The sequence below is a fragment of the Acomys minous genome (genome assembly GCF_964271855.1).
Source record: "Acomys minous genome assembly, chromosome: 1".
Lineage (NCBI taxonomy): Eukaryota > Metazoa > Chordata > Mammalia > Rodentia > Muridae > Acomys > Acomys minous.
In genome coordinates, this window is record NC_140483.1 from 82,056,241 (window position 1) to 82,081,499 (window position 25,259).

The following is a 25,259-nucleotide window of genomic DNA, read 5'->3' on the forward strand; positions in this document are numbered from 1 at the left end:
ATCTTTTGGGCCTTTGATGTCAATGCCTGCCTCCTCATCACTGTGGACTCTCACCACTGCTGAAGGGGCACAGACTTCAGCAGGTGACAACCATGACCCCAGTTCATACACTGAATCCCATTCAGGGCACTGGGGAAAGAGCAGTAAAGCAATTCAGAGCCAGGTCCCCAGAAGAGCCGGGATGTGACCTTACTGTGTTTTGTTCAGTCCCTCCTTAGGGCTCCTCAAAGCGCACATTGCTTCCTGCCCATAAGTAGGTCACCGTGCCTGTTAATGAGCCCTTGAGAAGTGAGTCATCAATCCAGCCATCCAGCCCTGTCGGGGAAGCTCCCATGGGCTCCTCTTCTGTGACTCCTAACATAAGTCCTGAAATCCAGGCCTGGTCCAAGATGGATCTGTTATTTTTACCCTGCCCCAACTCAGAGAATGGCCACATCAGGGACACCTTAGCTCTTTTCAACTCTCTACATGAACGAAAAGTCCCAAATACAAGTGCATGCTTAGATCTGTTCACAGAGAAGGCAGGAAGTGGGCTAAGTGAGACCAGAGCTCCAGGGACAGCTACCTGCCACATCAGTGACTCCACCTTGCTTTCCTGTTCTATTTCTCATTCCTAAGGCACATGGCCTTCTCTGCACACTTGGGAGCAGCTCATCCTTAAGAATAGGTATCCCTAGGGTTTTACCAGCTCAGCTCTGGGTCAAAACAAGACCACACAACTTGAGCTCCTGGGAAACTCGCATCTCTTCATATCATCCTCAGTTCCTAAGCTCCCACAAAGACTTAAAAATGGGGACCTGAGGCGTGGGGCCACCTCCTTTCTAGTCTAGCATCTTCTGGAGACTCTATGTCCTTTCTCTGCAGCACTCGTCTTGGGGTTGCTGGGTGATAATGGGGTTCCCGGGGTGACCGGCAGTTCTAAGAGCTCCGTGGAAAGTCTTGTAGCAAACATCCCTTAGGGTTAGCAGGGCCTTGCCTTTGTGCCAGCGAAAGCATCTGCTGGGCTCACACGAACCTGGCACTTTCTTTTAATTTTATGCTGGTGAGGTCCAGCCTTTTGTTTCCAGCTTTGTTTGTTTCCTGTGAAGGAAACAAGTTGTCTCTCTTCCTTTCTCTTCTGCCTTCCCCTTTCACCTTGGAAACTTGGTAAGTTGCTATGTAGAAGCCACAGTAAAATATTTCCTTAGTCTTCCTGGTGGTAACAGGACTAAGGAGTACTCAAGTCAACTCTTGTGCAGTCAGCAGTGTGTCCTGGATGGATATGCTAAGAATCCAAGACTCTTCTATCATAAGAAGACAGGAAGCCCAATTCCTGGGCAGTTGCTAAGTCACCAGACTCCTATTCACACACATATTATTATCATTCTCTATACCAATTTAGTCAGAACTATTTACCATAGTTACCCCGGTTCAAAATCAGCATCTTTTCTGAGTCAGGGTCTCTTATATCCCAGCCTGGTCTTGAACAGTCTACGTTATCAAGGATGACTTTGATCCCCTTGCCTCGCTTTCCCAAGTGCTGAGGAGCACATTCCAGCACTTCCTGTTTGTCCAGTTCTTAACTGCGCTGAACCCAGGGCTTTGCAAGTGCTAGGCAGGGATGCTACCAACTGAGCTACAGCCTCTGCTCAAAGTCAGCGAATTAACTTACTCCAAAAAGGGAGGTGAACTTTGAGGATCCCAGGGTTGACTGACGACAGGAGCAGCACACTGCCAGCCTACTCGGCAGCCACTCTTCTGTGAGTAATCAAGGGGTACCTCACCTCCTTGTCCGCTCAGCTGAGACCCCTGCAGCTCTCCAGACCTCTGCATACCACAGCCTCCCAGTTCTCCTTCCGGTCTTGGTCCCTTTATGCTCATGGCACCTTCTTGTGCTGCTAACCAGACAGCGTTCCACTCACAGGATGAGTTAAACAAGAGAAGTGTGTTGTTCCTGAGTTTTAGAGACTGGAAAATCCAAGATCTAGGTGGTGGTAGCGTGGGGGGGGGGTGGTGGTGTCTGTGGGAGACTCCACCCTGGGCCTCTTTCCTAGTTTTTTCCTAGTTTTTGCAAACTTGTAGGCAATAAATATGAACCACTGATTTCTTCCATGTCATTGTCTCTCTGTCTCTGTCCACAAGTTGAAATTTGCTTTTTTTTTTTAATAATAAGGACTGCATTCATACTGCATTTGTAATAACCCTGTTTCCAAATATAGCCATATTTGGGGTCCTGAGGGTTATCTCTTCTATGTAGGAGCTTGTGGGATACAGTTTAATTCTCAACTGTTCTAACTCAGCTTCTAGGGTGACTGTGTTCATTCCTCAGGGCTGCTAGAACAAATGGCTACAGACTCAGTGGCTTAAAACAGGAGTGTAAAGTCCCCCAGTGTTGAAGGCTGGAGGTTCAGGATGAAGGGTCACAGGGGGTGAACTCCCTTTGAATTCTGTAGGGGAATTTTTCCTATTTTCAGATGAAGCCTCATTCCCAGATCTTATGGATTACTGTTTCAACATGGGGAGAGGGGTGGCATTACAATTCAACACAGCCTGGGGACCATCTTGTCTGCTGTCTGGAGCAGGTCACTTCTGCGTCAGCCAACTGTCCTAATCAGCTGTCAGGAGGATGTTTCATGGATGAGGTGACATGGTTAAATGTGGAGACAATCTGGTTACTCAGCAGACATGGGCCTGACAGGCCTGGTGAATGTGTCTCGTAGTGCATGCTTTTAAATATGCTTCCACTTCGGGTGGAAACGCAGGCTGGAAACTTTTGTTCCACACCCCCTCTCTTTACTTCTTGTCCAGATATGGTAGAAAAATCAAGGCCATTTCAATCCACTTGCTCATCACAAAATCTTTTGGCCCTCATTGTGGTAAGACCCCTTCTAGATACTTCTCTGCATGCTGTAATCAGACTCTCAGTGGTTGATATGACCACAGCCCATGTAGATTAGCTACAATAGTGAAACAAGAACAAATCTGCCTAAGCAGAAAAGGCCCATCCTCCATTAGCAAGGACAGCTTCATTCCTGCCACTGACTTGTCACAAGTAGTTTTGACTCTGCAGATACTGTCTTAGGCTCCCGGGATGGACTGCCACTACAGACTGCCTGGATGCAGGTGGTGGCCAAATTTGGAAGTCCTCATGTGACCTCACAGGAGCTCTATGTGACCTCTGGAGCTTCCACGTGCTGGCAAGTTGTAACACATATCATCTTGTGCCAAGTTCACAGAGAGAACAAACTGGCTTTCAGCCGTGTTCAGGTTTTGTCATTAATTGAGGGACCAACTGTCCCTGCAACCTTTGATTAGTGTGGCATAGCCTTTTTTATTAGGCTTTAGACTTTAATGACGATATAGCCTCCACAGGATCTCCAGGGACTACCCATCACCTCCCACTCTCATGTCTCCTGGCTCAATGCTTTTGCTTCCCTGTGTATCTGGGTTAACATACCCTTTCAAAGTATTAGCCAGGAAGATCCAAATTCCAAAGTCTTAACTACCCAGAGATACAACTGGCTCCCTGTTGGTAGGGCACCCTTGAGAGCCTGCCAGCTGTAGATTTTTCTCCTTGATCTGATATTGACCTTGTTGCTTGACTGTGGGTTTAGTTAAGCATAGCAGTGAGTGGGACAGACCCTTTCAACAGACACTTTGTTAAGAGAGAATCCAATAACTTAAAACAAACCTGGACACTTCAGCAAGCCAGGAAAGGACCGACACTTCCACACATGGTGACACACCTCCCACTGGGGGCTCTCTCAGGGTTCACCCTGCTTCCTAATCATGACCACATTGGGTCCTCAAAACAAACCTCAGTCCAATTTTAGGATCCTCACCTAATAGCTAGACAACACAGGGAAAAAATTACCTGGTTTACTTAGGTTTGCAAGGCGAGACTAGCAACCTTCATTTCCTGACCTCAAACTCTACTCAGGGTTTCTAGTTTGATGCCTAACACCAGTGTGTGTGTGTGTGTGTGTGTGTGTGTGTGTGTGTGTGTGTGTGCGCGCGCGCGCGCATGCACTATTTTTTCCCAAGAAAGTAGGACCTTCATAAATGCCTAAGAAGGTCACCCTACTTAATCCGTGGGTTCCCTGGGCTCCCTAGCTGTTTTATCCCCATCTTGTTAAACATTCCCTTTGCTTTTTTTTAATGCTCATTATGTATTGTCATGTTGGAGGGAAGGAAGAAAGGAGGAAAGAAGGAAGGGAGGGAGAGAGGGAGGGAGGAAGGGAGGGTGGGAGGGAGGGAGATGAATAATTAACTTTAGATTCTGCCAACCCTTTGTCTCAAACACTTTGCCCAGAGATCAAACTCTTTTATCCCCTTTTCTGTTTTCCTTTGATGCCAGGCTGTCTGGGAGGATGTGCTTTCCCAGTTGCTGCTCTAAATACTTGAGGTCATTTCGGTCCCTGCTTCAGCAGAAAGGGTGAGTTTCCTTCCTTTGGCTTGTTTGTGTTTGCATAATCTGTTTCAGCAGCAATTGTCCTATATATGAAACTACGAGACCATATTTTGACAGCTGGTGGTGCCTTAGATACTGGAAGATGTCATTGGGAGAGGAGTGAGCTGAGACAAATCGGAAGCAGCTGTTCAGGGCGGCAGCAGCCTGTGAGCACAGCTGTGGGGTTTGAGGGAGACGGTGGGGTTTGGGCTTTCATGAGTTTCTCTGTTTCTGCTTTGTGTTTTCCCTGGACATCATTAGGTTCCAAGCACCACAACTGTATAGCCATAATCAGGAGTTCTTGGCAGTGCAAAACAGGAAGAAGGCGGAGAAGAGATGTGAGGAAGAAAACGAAAAACAGGAGAGGTGTGTCAATGTGAGGTAACAGTGAATTGGAAGCCATGAACACAGGAAAGGAGAACAAGAAAAAGACAGATGGGCTAAGAGATGGTTCAGTTGGTAAAGTGCTTGAGTCTGGATCCCTAGCCACATAAAAAGCCAGACATTGCATTGTGTGCCTGTAATCCCAGAGCTGGAGAGACAGGACAGGAGGGTACCCAGGGCTTGCCAGTCTAGCTGAATCAGTGAAGCTCTAGGTTTAATGAGAGACCTTGCCTCAAAAAGTACAGTGCAGAGTGATAGAACATAGCCCACATCAACCTCTGTCCTCCACACACATGCACACACGTACACAACACAAACAGGTACACACACATGCACACGCACACACTCTTGCACATTGGCGCACATATACAGATGAACACACATGCATACACATACACACACAAACACACATGCACAAATACAAATGCACACACACAAACACCCAAGCACAACCACGAGCGTACAGAAGACAGAATAGGTTGTTTGGCAGAGGGGCTGACTGACAAAGTCAGGCTCTTCTGAGATCTTCAAATTTTCCTGCCAGATTTGAGTTGCCTTAGGGCAAGGAGTCTTGAGGGTACCCCTGTCCTAGCATACTGCAGACAACAGCCCTTGTGGTCCCTTTAATTCCCCAATACCAGGCTAAGCTTTCTGTTATAGACCAAGATGAGAAAGGACAGCCACCCTCCAGCTGGCCTGCTCTGATGTGGTCTATCCATGCTCACCCATGGTAAACAATACTCTTGGTCTTCTTGGGGTACTAGGACATCCCCTTAGTATCAGCTGTCTTGGGTTACTGGCTATAGCTGCCCTGGTTTCATGTGCCTCCCCAGCTATAAGCTGTGATGCCCTCCTTCCTCTGTTCTTTCACCCTCTTTGATGTTAGGGGTGCTCCTTTGTCAACAGCACCACCAGCACACCCTAAAATAAGTTATTTGTTTGTTTGTTTTTGAGACAAGGTCTGGCTATATAGAAAAGCCTCTGACTCACTGTGCAGAACAGACTGGTATCACGTCAGTCTTCTTCCCTCCCTGAGCTTCCTAAGTGTCCAGATCCTGCCATGCCCAGCTAGGAAGCCCAGTTCTAACCTTGCAAACACTGGGGCTCTGCAGAAGAACCAGACCCACGTCTTTCTTTCAGCACTGAAACCCCAAGAGAAACTCCAGTTTTCTCACCAACAGTGAGGATCCTTGGGGCAGCTGGACACAGAAGCAGACATGAGGAACGACGTAGTTTGTCTCTCTGCCACCATAATTTCGGGGACTTAGGGAGGACAGTCAGGCCCCTGCTTGTGGCAGCTGGGGGGATTGGTCCGTTCAGGTGGCAATAATCCGGGCAGTTTCAGGCAGACTCTGATGTTAGGGAAGAACCACAGCTCGGGGGCATGGGACTGTCGGGAGGTCTTGGGGTTGGCTGCCTTTCCCTTTCCTTTGAGGCACCTTCCAGGTTCCTGCAGCCCTCTTAGGGAATGGGATGGCTGCCCTGGGTATACCCTCTGGCTTGCAGCCGGCTTTTATGAAGAGCTTTCAAAGAAAGGCAAGTGCCATGTGGTTCCTTCACAGAACAGTCTCAGGGACAGAAGCTGTGGAGTCCCCTCAATCTCCTTGGAGTGGCTGGATGTTAGGCGGGGTGCAGAGTCCTTTAAACAGTCTTCTAAAGTAAAACTACTTGCTTGAAGGACATGTTGCCAGATTCCTTTTCTAAGAGACAAACTTGACTTTCACACGAACTCTGGTGCCCCATATTTGACCATGACCCCTGGATGGGGAGGCCTGGTGGCACTCAGAGGAAGTCCACCCCAGTCCTTCCCAATACCCAAACACCAGGTAGGAGAGAAAGAAGGTTGGGGGGCAAAGGAGGCATAAGTCAGGCTCTTTAGGGCAATACTAATAATCATTTCCGGATATCGCCAACTTCTTTTCGTCACACTGCACCAACAGCAACCAGGAGCAGCACTAGCGGGGAGGAGCAGCAGCCTTCTTCTTTCTCTGAACCCCCATACCCCCATCTCTCTCTGGACTCTGACACTTATCCCCTCAACAGAGTTCTCAGAATTTAACTGCAGTTGTCAAAGACCACACCTTTCTCAGAGCCACACCAGGCCAATAGTCTGCTGCTGCAGATAAGCCCGTTTCCCATACCTGGGATTAAAAGAAAAACATATTTGACCACGTCCATGGGATGGGGAGGCCTGGTGGCACTCAGAGGAATGATAGCAGGCTACCAAAAAGAGACTTGATACTCTATGAGCATATACAGGGGGAGGAGGTGCCCCTTAGTCACAGTCATAGGGGAGGGGAGTAGGGGGAAAATGGGAGGGAGGGAGGAATGGGAGGATACAAGGGATGGGATAACAATTGAGATGTAATATGAATAAATTAATAAAATGTATTTTTAAAAAAACAGACAAACCTATTTTCAGTATGACTAGCAAGATGTAAGCAACCACCATCCTTCAGCCTAACAGAACTGTTTTACACTTGTATTTAAATTTGTGCTTTGGGGCTAGTGGGTAAGTTTGAGCTTGAGCCTACATGATGAAAGGAGAAGCCAGTTCCTATCACTCGTTTATTTGGCTTAAGCTCCCACATCCCTAGTGCACTGCTGAAGGGAGTCAGGACAGGAACTCAGGCAGGGCAGGAACTTGGAGCCAGGAGCCATGGAAGAGGACTTGCTCCCCGTACTTGCTTGTTCTCTCTGTCTGTCTGTCTGTCTGTCTGTTTCTCTCTCTCTCAATATCTCTCTCTCTCTCTCTCTCTCTCTCTCTCTCTCTCTCTCTCTCTCTCTCCCTCCCTCCCTCCCTCCCTCCCTCCCTCCCTCCCTCCCTCCCTCTCTCTCTGTCTCTCTCTGTCTGTCTGTCTGTCTGTCTGTCTCTCTCTCTCTCTCTCTCTCTCTCTCTCTGTGTCTCTCTTTCTTTCTCTCTTTTCTGAGACAGGGTTTCTCTGCAGACCAGGCTGTCCTTGAACTCACAATGAATCACCTGCCTTTGCCTCCCTGAGTTCTAGGCCTCATGCTTTCTTATAAAAGCCAGAACCAGCAGCATTTCAGGGATAGTCTCACCCACAGTGGGCTGGGCTCTCCTATATCAATCACTAATTAATAAAATGCCTAATCTTATGAAGATGTTTTCTTTGTTGGAGTTCCTCCTCTCAGTCTGGCCTGTGTCAAGTTGACATACAATTAGTCACCATACCCACAATAAATAAATAAATAAATAAGTGTGAAAATTATTTTTAAATTTGAAAAACAGGGGCTGGAGGGAAGTCTCAGCAGTTAGGAACACTGGCTGCTCTTTCACTGAGTTCAATTCCCAGCAACCGCATGGTGTCTCACAACCATCGACAGTGGGATCCTATGCCCTCTTCTGATGTGCAGACAGAACACTCAACATTCATAAAATATACAAATAAACAAAACATTGAAAAATAAATGTGTGCTTCTGATGTCATGCCAAAATGTCAGTGTCTCTTCAACGAGACAGCGTCCCTGCCTAGATGAACACAAAGATGGAGATTTCTTCAAGTGACAACTCTAAACAGCTGGTCCACACATGCACATACTTTGGTGTCAGGAAAGATGAGTGGGCAGAGTGCATTCCCAGAATATGAGAGGTCCTGGGTTTCATGCCCAGTGTTGGGGGAGGGGGTAGGCAAGCAGTGTGTGTGTGTGTGTGTGTGTGTGTGTGTGTGTGTGTGTGTGTACCTGACCTGACACCTATCACAGTCACCAGTTTATAGGGCAGATGGTGAGGAATGCCACCCTTCTTGGTTGTATTGAGGTATGACCTCAAACTCCCTCCTCCTGGGATGCCACGCTCCAAGCAGACACACCTCTTTAAGGAGCTCACCTTATTGGTCCCCTGTGCTACATGTGGCATCTCCATACCTGACATCTGCTAAGACTGCAAACAAGTGCTCCAGTTGTCCCCATAAAGTGCACCCATTGTTTAAGAGGCCGTGTGTCCTCAAAGTATGGCCACTACTGTTATGGCGTATTGGTCTCACATATGAGCAGCACAAGGTTATTAGGAGAAAAGGGTACATCTTATTCACACACATCATACCAGCTTCCTGCTGCCTACACCGTTCTTTAGTTGTAAAATCATTTCTGCTTGCTCTTTGTTACCAAGAGTTGCTGTTCTGTAAAACACAGACCCTAAAATAGCACTCATCACTTCTTGTTCTTCCAAGCTCTGTGTGTGTGTGCCTGTGTGTGTGTGTGTGTGTGTGTGTGTGTGTGTGTGTGTGAAAAATGGGTTCCAAAAATGCAATTTTCTTAATGTGTTATGTAGCAATATAGAAACTAGATGTAACAAGTCCAGCAAATGATGCTTGTAAAATGAACTCTTCTGGACACTTCCTTTTCCTGCCAGCAACTGAGGGATGGGCTTAAAAGTCACCAATTTCCCTTCCTCCACTCAGGACACAGATTAAAGATGGCATGGCTATGACAGATGTCAGTTACAAGTGTCAGTCATGGAAACAACGTCCAGTGTGATGTGAAGCACAGCAGTCAGCCAATGTGAAGATGAGAATAAACCTTTTAAAGCCTGTGTCCCAGCCCAGCATGTTCACACAGCAGGGGTTTGCAGGTATCGGAGAGCGAATTCCAGCAAACGTTTTGAATCTAAATTCTTCACATTCCACTGACTTCATCAAAGACCCCAGCCTTTACTTCCTCCCTGGTCCCTTCTCTTCCTCCTGTCACTCCAGTAGCCAGGCTTGTTGAATGAAATGGCACAGCTATCAGTGAGGTAGGGGGTCAGAGCCACACCCCATCTATAGCTCAAAATCAAGTCAAGTTTTTGCATCTAAACCAAACTCTCTTGATGCGTGAGGATGCCAAAAGAAGGGACATAGGTTTCATTCAGTAAGAACCACTTTTTGGTGCTGGCGAGATGACTCAGAGGTTAAGAGCACTGGCTGCTCTTCTAAAGGTTCTGAGTTCAATTCCCAGCAACCACATGGTGACTCACAACCATCTAAAAAATGATATGATGCCCTGTTCTGCAGGCAGAACACTATATGAAATAATAAATAAATAAATCTTTAAAAAGAACCACTTTTCATTAACCTATTAGGAATATTTAAAAAAATATATTTAGTTATTTATCTGTGTGTTGGCAGTCACCTGCAGGAGCTGTTTTTCTCCCTCTACCCTATAGGTCCTGGGGATGGGTCTGCAGTCAGCAGGCTTAGGAACAAATGATTTAACCCACTAAACTATCTCACTGCCCACCCTGAGTCCCCTCTGTACTACTAAACAATTTGAAAATCAAATTCAGCATCAATGAGGAAGCTTCCTGTGGAAAGTAAACAGCCTCATCTGGGATACCTGTGGAGCCCCAGGACAGCTGGGGAGTCCTGGAAAGTGCCGTCTTCTGCATGCCCTGTCTCTGTTTCACTAGGCCACAGCAGAGCTGGGTAAGCCTGGGAGAGCTGACATTCTGAAGCTCGCTGCCACGGCTGCTGCCTGGCAGCAGTTACACTTCTCTGTGCAAGGAACACAGTGCTGCAGATCAACAGGACACCAGCTCCAAGCCTGATGCTTAGCAAAATGGAGCAGCCTGGCAGCTTGCTTAGGGCTGACTTCAAGACATTTTTCCCAGCTAAGAACACCACTGGCATTGAAGCTAGAGGTGGGCAACACACACACATATGTGTGTGTGTATAGTGTGTGCGTGTATAGTGTGTGTGTATGTGTGTGTGTGTGTGTGTGTGTGTGTGTGTGTGTGTGTGTGTGTGCAGCAGGCCATCAGCACCAGCATGGGGAAGAAGCAAGGTATGAGGATCAGAACCAGACAAGGTACCAGATGTCTGACCTGAGCGGAGAAAAAGGTAGGCTCTGGAACCCCATGAGGGACCCCACGCTGAAAGAACAGGCCCGACTTACTTAAAATAGAAAACATTCTGAGTGAAAGAAGCCAGTCACAGCAGAACTATATGAACTCAGACATGACACACCTAAAAATAGAAAGTGTCATAGGAAGCCAGAAGGAGCAGGACAGAGCTTCTGAGGAATCCTGGAGCAGGGGCATGACAGCAGGTGCACTGACGACCCTGAACTGGAGGAGGAGCTATTGCTTCATGCACAGTTTCCATCTGGGAGGCTTGGCGGGGGGGGGGGGGGGGGGGGGGGGGGGGGGTTGGGGGCGTGGGGAGGTGGAGGGGGGGTGTGGGGGGGGAACAGGTAGTGGTTACTGTGATGTGAAAAGACTCAATAGCACAAACCTGTTTAAAATGTTAAATGATACGTTTTCTTAAAAAAAAAAACAAACTCCACTTTAAAACATAATTCATCAAGTAAGTTCTTTTGAAAGCAGAATTTGAGTGCTGAGAAAATAGTTCCATGGCTAAGAATGGGCACTGCTTCCTAGCACCCACACCAGGCAGCTCGTGGCCACCTGTAAGCTCGGGTTCAGGGGACAATTGGATGCTTCTGACTTCCGTGGGTGCGCGTGCGCGCGCACACACACACACACACACACACACACACACACACACACCTTGTGACTCTGTCCTAAACTGTTGTGTGCCACCATGTCCAGTTGGTTTTTGGTTTGGGGATGGCTTCACTCTGTAGCCAGCCTGGATCTAATTTCTCACTCTGGTGACAGACAAATCATGACACAAAAACGAGAGAGAGAGAGAGAGAGGGGGGGGGGGGGAGGGAGGGAGGGAGGGAGGGAGGGACGGACGGACGGACGGAGACAGAGACAGAGACAGAGACAGAGACAGAGACAGAGACAGAGACAGAGACAGAGACAGAGACAGAGACAGAGAGATAAAAAGATTTTTTCCAGACTCTCTTTTCCACTTGGTATGTTAAAGCCTCCAAGTTTAGGAAATACAGAGAATAAACAAATATGTTCTCCAGGGAAAGAGCAAAACATAACAAGGCCAGAAGGAGGCAGACAGAGAAGAAACAGTTGGCACCTTTCTGAGCTTAGCCTCTGCCAGGGGGTTCCCAAACTTTGGCACTCTATAGAATCCCCTAGAGGGCTTGTTAAAACGTGGGTGCCATTTTGAACAGTATTCCATGTAATGCTGAAGTTGCTGGACAGGACATGTCACTGTCTCCGGGAACCAATGGCCTATCTGAATGCCTTTAAAGAATTAAGAGCATAATCAAGGAGTTTGCAAACTTTAGTAAACCTCGGTCATGTAGCGCTGCGTGCTTGTGAGAGTGCGCATGCGTCGGAGAGCTTCCCCAGCCATTTCTGATGAGTTGGTTCTCACGCCACAGTTAATAAGGGCTGCCTGAACATGCATTAATTACTCCAGCAGCTCTCTATGCGTGCGAGGTGTATGGGGTCACCGCCATCTGGGTACTAATTAAAAACCCAGGTTTCCAGGCTCCGCCCAGCCCTTCCGAGTCAGTAGTGCTTCCAGGGTGAGTCTCTACTATATGGGACTTAAGCCTTCTGGGTTGTCCTGGTCCACATTAACTTTGAGGTAGCTCTTTGGAAAATTATTTTGATAAAATTTCCATTAATTTTCTTTCTTTTTAAAGTTTATTATAACTTATTTAGATTATATCCCAATTCTTATTTCCTAGCTTGTATCTTCTCTTTCCCACCCTCCCTCCCTCTCCCGCCCTATTCCCCTCCCTTAGACCTCTCACAGGAGGGGACATATCCCCTTACCACATGACACCAGTCTATCAGGTCTCATCTGGATAGCCTGCTTCCCCTTCCTCTGTGTGCCACCAGGCCTCCCCACCAAGGGGAAGTGATCAAATTGGGGGCACCAGAGTTCAGGTCAGTGGCACTCCCTGCTCTCCCCACAACCTTGGAGAACGAGCTGCCCACTGCCTAGAGCTGAACAGGGGGTCTAGGTTCACTGCATGCGTTGTCCTTGGTTGGTATAACAGTTTGTAAAGACCCCCCTGGGGCCACTGTGGGGCTCCTGAACCCTCTGGGTCCTTCCATTCCCCTGTTCTTCCATACCACTCTCACCTGGAGCCCAACAGCAAGTCTCAGTAAGGAGCCACCTCCTCAGACCCATCATCTTTTTAAAAAGTATTATTATTATTATTATTATTATTGTTGTTGTTGTTGTTGTTGTTAATTCACATTACATCCAGATTGTAATCCCTTCACTCTTATCTTCCTATTCCGATCCTCTCTCCCTTTTCCACTCTATTCCTCTCCCCTAGACCTCTGATAGGTGGAGTCCTCTTCCCCCACTATCTGACCACAGACTATCATATCTTATCTGGATAGCCTGCATCCCTTCCTCTGCATAGCCACAGGGCCTCTCCATTTTGATTTGATCAGGCAGTGATCAAATCTCAGGAACCAGGGTTTGTGTCAGAGGCAGTCCTCCGTGCCCCTCCCCCCTCCCCGCCCCTCACTGCCCCACCTACCCCATATAGAGAATTAGCTGTCTATTGGCTACATCTGAACAGCGGGTCTAGGTCCTCTGCTTGCACTGTCCTTGGTTGGTGCATTAGTTTGTGCAGGCCCCTGGGTCCAGATCCACCAGCATTGATAGTCTCCTTGTGGAGCTCCTGACAATGCCCCCTCCCACCTCTGTCCTTCCATCCCCCAACTCTTCCATACAACTCGCAGCTCTTTGCCCAGAGTCTGGTTGCAAGTCCAATAAATCCCCGACTGGGTGGAGTCTCTCAAAGGACATCTATGTTGGGCTAATATCCACTTACAAGTGAGTCTATATCACGCATGTCTTTTTGGTTCTGTGTTCCCTCACTCAGGATAATCGTTTCTAGTTCCATCCATTTGCCTGCAAATTTCAAGATTTCCTTGTTTTTGATAGCTGAATAGTATTCCACTGTGTTAAAGTAGCAGCGTTTATTTATCCATTCTTCAGTTGAGGGACATCTAGGTTGTTTCCAGATTCTGGCTATTATGAATAAAGCTGCTATGAACATAGTTGAGCAAACATCCTTGTGGTATATCATTTGTGTATATGCTCAGGAGTGATATAGCTGGGTCTTGAGGTAGCACTATGACCAATTTTCTGAGAAAGTGCCAGATTGATTTCCAAAGTGGTTGTACAAGTTTGCACTACCACCAGCAATGTAAGAGTGTTCCCCTTTCTCCACATCCTCGCCAGCATGTGCTGTCCCTTGAGTTTTGTTTTTTTTTTTGAATTTTTAAATTAGCCATTCTGCTAGTTATAAGATGGAATCTCGGAGTTGTTTTTATTCACATTTCCCTGATGACTAAGGATATTGAGCATTTCTTTAAGTGTTTCTTGGCCATTCAATATTCCTTTGTTAAGAATTCTGTTTAGCTCTATACCCCATTTTTTAATTGGGTTATTTGGTTTGGTGGTGTTTAATTTATTGAGTTCTTTATATATTTTGGATATTGGCCCTTTGTTGGATGTATGGTTTGTGAAGATCTTTTCCCAATCTTTAGGCTTTCATTTTTTCTGTTGACAGTATCCTTTGCTTTACAGAAGCTTTTCAGTTCACCAAGTCCCATTTATTAAATGTTGATCTTAGAGCCTGAGCTATTGGTGTTCTGTTTAGGAAGTTGTCTCCTGTGCCAAAGAGCTCAAGGCTCTTCCCCACTTTTTCTTCTAACAGATTTAGTCTGCTTTTATGTTGAAGTCTTTAATCCACTTGGACTTTAGTTTTGTGCAGGGTGATTAATAAGGGTGTATTTGCATTTTTCTACATGTAGAAATCCAGTTAGAACAACATCATTTATTGAAGATGCTATCTTTTTTACATTGTATATATATATATATATATATATTTTTTTTTTTTTTTACTTTGTAAAAAGCAACAGTTCATAGGTGTCTGGATTTACTTCTGAGTCTTCAATTTGATTCTGTTCATCAATCAACCCATTTCTTTGCCAGAACCATTCCAGAACAGTTTTTATGACTGTTGCTCTATAGTACAACTTAAGATCTGGGATGGAGATTCTTCCAGAAGATCTTTTATTGTACAGGATTATTTTAGCTATTCTGGATTTCTTTGTTTTTCCATATGAAGTTGAGAATTGATATTTCAAGATCTGTAAAGAATTGTGTAGATATTTTGATAGGGACTGCATTGAATCTGTAGATTGCTTTTGGTAAGATGGCCATTTTCACTATGTCAATCCTCCTGATCCACGAACATGGGAGACCTTTTCATTTTCTGATGTCTTCTTTAATTTCTTTCTTTAGAGACTTGAAGTTTTTTCATACAAGTCTTTCACTTGCTTTGTTAGATCTATACCAAGATACTTTATATTATTTGTGGCTATTATGAAGGATGTAGTTTCCTTAATATATTTCTCAGCCAATTTGTTATTTGTATAAGGAGGGATACTGATTTTTTTAGTTGATTTTTTTATCCAGTCACTTTGCTTAAGGTGTTTATCAGCTGTAGGAGTTCTCTGGTGGAATTTTTTGGGGTCACTTATGTATACTGTCATATCATCTGTGAAGAGAAATACTTTGAATTATGATGGGGATCCCCTTGATTTCCGTTTGTTGTCTAGTCCCTGATTTTAGTGGATTTTTTTTTAGTTTCTCTCCATTTAATTTGATGTTGGCTATAGGCTTGCTGTATATTGCCTTTACTATGTTTAGGTATATGCCTTTTATCCATGACCTCTCCATGACTTTAAACATAAATGGATGTTGTATTTTGTCAAATACTTTTTCAGCATCTAAAGAGATGATCATGTTGTTCTTTTCTTTCAGTTTGTTTATGTGGTAGATTACCACATCAATTACCAATTGATGGATTTCTGTATATTGAACCATCCCTGTATGCCTGTGATGAGACCTACTTGGCCATGGTGAATGATATCTTTAATATGTTCTTGAATTCAGTTTGACAGTATTTTATTGAGTATTTTTGCATCAATGTTCATAAGAGAAATTGGTCTGAAATTCTCTTTGTTGGGTCTTTGTGAGATATAGGTATCAAGGTGACTATGGCCTCATAGAATGAGTTTGGTAATGCTCCTTCCATTTCTATTTTGTGGAAGAGTTTTAAGAGTATTGGTATTAGTTTGTCTTTGAAGGTCTGGTAGAATTCTGTTCCAATTTCTTTATGAAGGCACTTAGTGCTATGACTTTTTCTCTTAGCACTGCTTTCATTCATTGTGTCCCAAAGGTTTGGATATGTTGTACCTTCATTTTCATTGAATTCTAAGAAGCTTTTAATTTCTTTCATTCTTGATCCAGTTGCCAGTGAGTAGGAAATTGCTCAGTTTCTATATGTGTATAGGCTTTTTGTTATTCTTATTGTTGTTGAAGTTTAACTTTAGCCCATGGTGGTCTATTAAGATGCAGGGATTACTTGAATTTTCTTGTATATGTTTAAGCTTTCTTTGTGACCTACTATATGCTCAATTTTGGAGAAGGTTATGTGAGGTACTGAGAAGAGAGTACAATCTTTTGTGTTTGGGTGAAAATTTCTGTAGATATCTGTTAGATCTGTTTGACTCATGGCATCAGTTAGTGTCATTATTTCTCAGTTTAGCTTCTGTTTTGTTGACCTATCCTTTGATAATAGTGGGGTGTTGAAGTCTCCCACTATTAATGTGTGGTGATATATATGAGATTTAAACTTTATTTTTCCTTTTACAAATGTGAGTGTCCTTATATTTGGGGCATAGATGTTCAGCATTATGATGTCATCTTGGTTGAGTTTTCCTTTAATTATTATAAAGTGTCCATCCTCATCTCTTTTGATTAATTTTGGCTGAAAGACTATTTTATTAGACATTAGAATGGCTACACCATCTTGCTTTTTGTGTCCATTTGCTTCGAAGACCCTTTTCCAGTCTTTTACCATGAAGTAATGTCTGTTTTTGTGGTTGAGATGTCTTTCTTGAATGCAGAAGAATGTTGGGTCTTGTTTATGCATCCATTCTGTTAGTCTGTGTCTTTATTGGAGGACTGAGACCATTGATGTTGAGAGAGATTAATGACCAGTGACTGTTAGGTCCTTTTATTTTGATATTGGTTGTGATAGAGTATTTGTCTGTCTGGTTTTTGTTTTGTTAAAGTGAAGTTATCTATTTCCTTTGTTTTCCTTGGTATAGTTAGCCTCTTTGGGTTGGAGTTTTCCTTCTACTATCTTCTGTAGGCCTGGGTTTGTGGATAAGTATTGCTTACATTTGTTTTTGTCATGTAATATTTTCTTTTCTACATCTATGGCTATTGAAATTTTTCCTGGGTATAGTAGTCTGGACTGGCATCTGTGGTCTCTTAGGGTTTGCAAGGCCTCTTCCCAGGCCCTTCTGTTTTTTATCATCTCTGCTGAAAAGTCAGGTGTGATTCTGATAGCTGTTACTTGTCCTTTTCCCCTTACCGCTTTTAATATTTTTTATTGTTCTGTACATTTTATGTTTTGATTATGTGGCAGGAGGATTTTCTTTTCTGGTCTACTCTACTTGGTGTTCTGTAGGGCTCTTATATGTTTATATTCATCTCTTTCTTTAAATTGGGGAAGTTTTCTTCTATGATTTTGTTGAAAATATTTTCTGGCCCTTGGAGTCAGGCATCTCCTCTTTTCTCAATTCCTATTATTCTTAGGTTTTGTTGTTTCATGGTGTCCTTGATTACTTGGATGTTTTGTGTCAGGAAGTTTTTAGGTTTAAATTTTTCTTTGCATCAAATTCTCCCATTGTGTCTTCTACACCTGAGATTCTTTTCTCCGTTTCTTGTGTTCTGTAGGGGATGCTTACTTCGGCAGTTCCTGTTTTCTCTTCTAAGTTGTCTCTTTACAGGCTTTCCTCAGTTTGTGCTTTTATTATTGTTTCATTCTTGAGATCTTGAACCTTTTTTTTTTAATCTCCTTCACCTGATTGTTTGCATTTTCCTAGATTTCTTCATTTCTTCTCTGTAGACTTCTGCCATGGCCACTCTAAGCTTCTGAATCTGTTTGGCAGAATCTTCCTGTTTATGGATTTTATTTGTTTCCTCCATTGTCATCTTCATTATGAATGTTGTGAGGTAATTTTCTTGTGCTTGAGTTGTGTTTCAGTTTCCAAGGCTGATTGCTGTGAGATAACTGGATTCTAGAGATGTCATATTATTTTGCCTTTTGTTATTTATGTTTTTTTTACACTGGCCTTTAGTCATCTTGCTGTTTCTGGCATTGGGTAGTAGTTTCTAGTGTCCTTTACTGGCTGTTGAGAACAGCTAGTAGGTGAGACCCCTCACCTGCAGTGATCAGGGAACCCTTCTGTGGATCAGGCAGGTAATCTGGGTTCAGATCTGGGAACTTTCTATGTATTGGCTGCCAGGGGCCCTGAGGTTGGATCCAGTTGTCCTCTACACCATGGGGTCTCCCTAGAGCTAAAATACCCAGACACTAGCACCTTCCTGCCCACAGTTCCATCTGAATCACAGATTAGGGGTGCTGCTTGATGGCTAGGCTTTAGAGACTGTGCCTGCACCTTCTTGGACCTGGGAACTCTCCATGGATTCGCTGGGTGACCTGAGGTCAGATCCAGCTGTGCTCCGCACCTTGGGGTCTCCCCTGGACTAGCAGACCCAGATGCTGGTGTCATGTAGTCTATAGTTCAGTCTGAGAAAGAGTGCAGGTACAGCATGCTGGCTGGCATGTGGTTTGGCTATGGGGACTGTGCCGGAGCCTGGCAGGATGCTGAACCTTCTGTGGATTAGCATGGTGATCCAAGGTCAGATCCACCCTGGGGTCACTCCTGGGTTAACAGATCCAGAAGTTTGTGCCCTGTAGCCCACAATTCAGTCCAAGACACAAAGTCTGAACTATAGAGCACAGATGCAGCTCATAGGCAGGCATTCATCCAGACTCTAGGGACCGGACATGCACCTGCAGGATCCCAGGGACTCCTCCATGGACCAGCTGGATGGCCCAAGGCCAGACCCACCTGTACTCCACACAGTGTGGACTCCTCTCACCTAGGGAACTCCAGATCTGATGCTCTGCAGCTCCCAATCCTCTCCCTCAGCTCAGTTCCATTGATCAGACACAGTGCATGATAGACACCACCATCTTGGATTCTCTTAAACTCATTTCTTAATTCCTCCTCGTCTTCCTTTTTTTATTGCTGCTGCTGTTGAAACAAGATCCCATTAATTTTCAGTGATTAAACCAGAGCTTCTGGACAGTCACATATGTATTTTCACAATGCAGGTGAGCAATTGCTAGAAAAAGAAATTTTTAATCTCCTTTTGTTTACCTACAACATGATTTGTCTCTCAGAGTGAGAAATTAGATCCAGGCTGGCTACAGAGTAAGGCCCTGTCCCCAAAACCAAAAAAAAAAAAAAAAAAAAAAACCCAACTGGACATGGTAGCATATACCGGTTTAGGAAACACAGCCACAGTGTGCCGTTTTGAGACCAGCATGGTGTAGATAGTAAATTCTCATAATTACATAGCAAATCCATATCTAAAAAAAACAAAAAAACCAAACTAACCAACCAAGCAACTACAAAAGCACAAAGCAAGAACTGCAGAGAAAGAGAACTAGTAACACTGTGGTACTAGAGGCATGACAGGCAGAGTTAATGGAAATGTCAGGTATGCAAACTTTGTGTTAACCTAAAGAATATTATAAGTGGTTGAATTATGGCGGAAGGGTGGAAATCAGCATTCTCTTTTAGGTAAACGTTAAGTAGCAGACAGAAGAACACAGGTGATAACATCTGGGAAGCAGGTCTCTAGCCCTCAAAGTTCCATAGACCCCTATAGAATGATAAATTATTTTTATGTATTAATACAGCAAAATATTATGATAGCAATTTTCTTTAGCTAGCTAGTTCCCCAATGACTGACACAGAGAGACTATGATTGATTGTTAAGCTATAAGCACTATGCTGGGCAGATTCTGAGCTGCCTTTAAAACCCACATGAAAGCCAATCTGACGATTCCTGGGGCAGCTTCTGCTCCATCACTCTTTTCTTACAGCTGTATGCTCATTGTCCATCTTGCCTCCTGGTGATTCCTTTATCTCAGATTTCTCTCCTCCTACATCTTCTGCTCTTCTATTTCCTCCCAAACCCAAGCCCAAGAACCTCAAACTCTGCTTCCATCTCTCCTACCCAGTCATAGGCTTCAGCATCTTTATTTAGCCAATCAGGGATAATTGGGGAACATTCCTTATCATCACATGGTTACAGGAGATAGTTCAATATTCATAACAATGCCCATGGCAGGGCAGTAACCAGATATCAAGGCACTGAAATCAGCATTTGAGAACACAGTTGAACCTTCCTCCAACAGACCCCACATGAACACTGAGACTGCAAAGGTCAGCAGTCTCCTCTCTGTTCCACACCACTTCATGGAACTCCTTAACCAGGGGGATCTGAGAACTTCTCCTTTTGATTCAATGCGGTGGTGGCAGGAATTCATTCCAGAAGTATTCATGTCATTCTAGTATTAATGTCTACTCCTGCATATGTGTCTCGTGATGGTTTGCTTTGTATGGATGTTGTCCTGTAAGATCTAGGGACTATTACATCTCTCCTCAGTGTTCACTATAAGACCCCCTTTCTATACTCTTCAATATCTCACATTATCCCCTTTTTTTTGCATTCCTACCCCTCCTCCTTATGTCTCTTGATCACAGCTTTCTATAGCTAACAAGCCCTAAGATACATAAACCTCAGCAGTATCCCAACTTTCTTCACCTTCACTGGTTTCATTCTTTCTTATTTTGTACAAATTTGATCTAATACATTTTAGGGGTCAGGGTTTGAGACAGGATCTCACTATGTAGCTCTGGCTGTTGTGGAACTCACAGAGATCTGACTGCCTCTGCCTCCCAAGTGAATGGCCCAATATGCCCAGGGAAGCTAACCTAATATTTAACCCTTCCTCTAACGCTCTCTGTCTTTTCAGAACTATTTCATACTTAACTGTTATACTTACTAAGAAGTAGCACAGTGATAGATCCTCTGACTCAGCTGAGGGCACCCATAATGAAGCAACTCTGTATCTGTAGCTTCCTTCATTACTATGTTGTCAGCAAAGCACAACCAACAAGAGGCAAGCAGATAAAACAGGAACATAGCATTCATTTAGCTCAGCGAGACAGACTGCCCAGTTTCTTTTTTACTGCCACTGTGAATGACTTGAGGAGCATCTTGTCTGAACCTTTGTCCTATGAGAATCATATCCCCATAAAGAAAAATAAGAAACAAACTTCTGCTCGGCATTGTTTTCCTGTGGTTTGGATTTTGAGTTTTGCTTAGAGGTAGACATCCAAGCCAAAGATGCTGCAAAGGAACAATGTTCAAGTGAAAGGGGATCCAGGAAGGAAGCCTCTGAACAAATATAGATATGAATAGCTGCGGAGAGAATAGGCCTCCACCCTGGGTGTAAAAGAGGAGCTGACAGCGAGCCAGGATGCAAGACATCAGATCCCAGAGTGGACTCAGAGGAGACTGCTACAGAGAGGCCAGCAATCCAGGGGTTGACTCACTTGAGCATGTTGTTTGTTTGTTTGTTTGTTTCAAGATAGTCCTAGGGTTTGGGAGATGGATCAGAACTAAAAATGACTTAACCTGAAGCCATGAGGACCAGAGTTCAGACCCCTAGCACCTATATAAATGCTAGATGGGTATAGATGAGCTGCTTACAATCCAGGCACTTAGGAGGCAGAGGAACCCTGGAGAAAACTGGCTAGCTAAAGTAGTCTAATCTGCAAGCTTTGGCTTCAAGGGAGAGACCCTGTATTGGTATAGATGATGAAGAATGTTCAAGAAAGACATCCGATGTTGACCTCTGTCCTCCACATCCACATGCATGTGTACTTACACACCTTCCATACATACAACAAAGGAAAGTCTGAGGGTGGCCCTTGTATTTTTTTCAGTTGGAAGTATAACAAAAAAAATTGTGGAGTGTTTAATGAAACCCTTTCAAATTGTCTAGATTCTAGACTCTAGAACATCTGAGTTCTGTATGTCAGGAATCCAGTTTATAATAAGTATCACAGTGGTTTAAAACACTGGCCCCAGAGCTGAGAGACTTGTGCTAAAATCCTTCTTGACCCTCTATCATGAGGAAGTTTCTCAACATCTTTGGGCCTTACATGATTTTTGTTTTGAGACAAAGCCCCATGTATTTTAAACTATCCTTAAACTCGGCACAGTGAGGAAGGATGGCCTTGAACTTCTGATCCTCTTACCTCCAATTCCTGAGCACTAGTATTATAGGCATATGCTTCCACACCAGGTTTATCACGAGCTCAAGGTTTTGTGCAGAGTAACCAAACACTCTACCAATGGAGCTACATGCCCATCCCTGAGCCTTAGCTGAAACTGGAAGATGGTACCCAAATTGGGTCTTTGAGATGGTAAGTGAGGACTGTGGCTGACACATTCTCAGTGTGACAGATATTTTCTTTTCTGTTTTGCCATTGAGATGCATGACTGAACTCTTAAAAACACTGACTTTTGTTTCCTGGATGTAAGAGACCTGCAATGAGTCTGTGGTAAAGTTTTTAGCATTCCTTGATGTCTTCTTAGTCTGCTTTTTAAAACTATGGTAGAACACTTGTGCGTGAATAATTCACAAGCAGAAACAATTTATTTAGGTATGTGGTTTTGGAGGCTGAGAAGTCCAAGATCAGGAAGAGAGAGGTACATGTGGCAAGGGTCTCATGCAACAAGGAGAAGAGACAAAGTATGAAGGGGTCTTCTAAAATACCACTTTCATTTTAAATCTATTATTATTTTGTGTGTATGTATGTGTGTGATGTGAATATAGACCCTCGCATAAGTACAGACACTGGAGGAGGCATCAATCAGATGTCCTCTTTTGTTACCCTCTGTCTTATTCCCTTGAGGCAGGGTCTCTCACTGAACCTGAGGTTAAGCTGCCAGCTAGCAAACCCCAGCCATGCTCCCGTCTCTTCTCCCCCACAGTGCTGAGGTTGCAGAGATGTATAGTCATTCCTGGTTCTTTACATGGATGCTAGAGATTTGAACTCAGGTCCTCATACTTGCACAGCATGTGTGTTTACCAGCTGAGCCATCTATGCTGCCCCTAGAGCAACCCACTCTCGAAGAATACAAACGCACTCCTATAAAATATCCATTAGTTCCCTTTCAGTGCCCTGATCAGTACTTGGGCTCTTCTCAACTGGGCCACAGGGCAGTGGTGTTTCAGTTTGAGATTTGGAGGTGACAAATTGCATTCCTTCACAGTACTGAGAAGAATGGCAAGGACATGGACAATGCTGTGGCACACTCTGTTCCAGTTTTTCTTTGATGATATACAATGTGCTTTTCACTTAGAAAGAATGATCTTGGTATAAGAGACAGAGGGATTTTACATTCCATGCTGTTTATAGCCTTAAATTAGTCCTTTATTTTATTTTACTTTATTTTATTATTTTTTGCCTATGAAGTCCAGGTTCCATTCTTCATAAGGGTGTACAGAAATACGAGTGGTTAGGGCTGTTTCTGGCTGGTGTCCCTTGCATAGATCATCTATTTATTTTCATAGTGTCTGTGTTGTACACTATGATAAATATTTTCCCTTAGTCAATTGTCAGTTTCTCCCTTTCTTTACACATGATTTAGGGTTTGTACCCCCACCCCCAGTCATTTTAAAGAAACTTATACAGCCCATTCTGAACTCAAACTCCCTAAGTAGGCAAGGGTGACTTTAAACTTCTGATCCTCTTGCCTCTTGCTCTTGAACACTGAGATTGCTGTTTTGGCCACCTTGACTGGTTTATTTGGTGCTGGGAATCATCCCCAGAGGTGTGTGCATGCCAAGCAAGCGCTCTGCCAACTGAGCTACCTTGCCAGCCCCTTATTCACTTTCTTGTTTCCACACCAGGGCCTTTTCTCTTTTCTTGGACACTCTTTCCTCTTGTTGCCTCATTTCCACTGCCCTGCACCCCTGTAATTCATAACTGCTCCTGGTCTTGCTCCTTATTCCTAACTCACTCTGATGACATCAGAGGACATGTGTGCTGCATGAGTTCCCCTCTGGACTGAGAACTACAAACTATGATTTTCACAGTTGACTCCTCGCCACCATATTCACTGAAATTGTCCCTCCTATCACCAGATGGTCCTTTGTCCTCTGGAGCATTTAACTTCCAGAAACAGCCAGAGGGAGTAGCACATCCCCACTTACTGAAGACTTCCCTGATATTTGTACTGAGAGTCCTACATTCTGTCATACAAGACAGGACATCTATGTCAAACTGGAACAGCTGGTCACATGAGAACCAAAAGACTAGAGCACAGGTTAAAAGTGAGGCATGGGTGGGTCTCAGAGAGACTCAAGGAGGGGAGACAAAGGGAGCTGGGACCACGGATCCTGGAGCACAGTTGAGGCAGGATGGACACCAGCTATTTTGGTGACAACCTTCATATGTGTTTGGTGTGCTCCATCTTTCCCCAGTCAGAGGAAATGGGTGTGTGATAAGTCCGAATTAACTCACAAAGCCAAATTTCCTGACAGTGGATATTCTTAGGCACCAGAAGGAGTCTCTAAGACAGATGACACATTGCCCTTAAGGCCTTAAGCACAGGGCATTCCCATGGGCTTCAGGACTGTGGGTGTGGCTCAGGACACTCTCAAGATCCCTTCCAACCCTAGGATTCTGTTCCTACCCACCCAGATTGTTTGTGGGTCCTATTTTGTTTCTTGCCCCTGTTTGTCTGTAGTTAACCCTTGCTATGTCTGGGACAGAAGTGGCTTCCCTATGGCTTCCTGGGAAATCTGTGCAGCCTCTCTGATGTGTGGTGGGAGGAAAGACAAGCTGGGTTCTTGCTTTTCTTTAAGGAATGAGCTCATTAAGAAAGGTTTGTATGTGGCTGTCTTTAATGACAGCAGTGTTCCAAATACTAAGTGAGAGTGCAGAGTTCTCTCTAACTACTATCACCCCATCAGAATGAGGGGTTCTACTTCACTCCTGTTCATTGCCCTGAGATTTCTTTAGGGCTCCACAATTTAACCATTGGAGAATTCTTGTTACAGGAATTAGGCTTTGTTGAGGTTTTTTTTTGGTTTTGTTTTTTGTTTTTTCCATTACGGAACTGTGTCTCAATCTGTAAAATCCACTGAGCTCTAGTAAATCACTGTGGTGAAAAGTGGTGTGTGGGTGGTGGTGTTAGTGTGGGTGGTGTTGTTAGTGTGGGCAGTGGGGTTAGTGGGGGTTAGTGTGGGTGGTGGGGTTAGTGGTGGGGTGGAGTTACTGTGGATGGTGGGGTTAGTGTTGGTGGTGGTGGGGTTAGTGTGGATGGTGGGGTTAGTGTTGGTGGTGGGGTTAGTGTTGGTGGTGGGGTTAGTGTTGGTGGTGGGGTTAGTGTGGGTGGTGGGGTTAGTGTGGGTGGTGGGGTTAGTGGTGGTGGTGGTGTTAGTATTGGTGGTGGGGTTAGTGTTGGTGATAGGGTTAGTGTGGGTGGTGGGGTTAGTGGTGGTGGTGGGGTTAGTGGTGGTGGTGGGGTTCTTGGCCTAGGGATTTCCCCCTTCATTAGAACAGCTTTGTTGGATGGAAACTGTAACA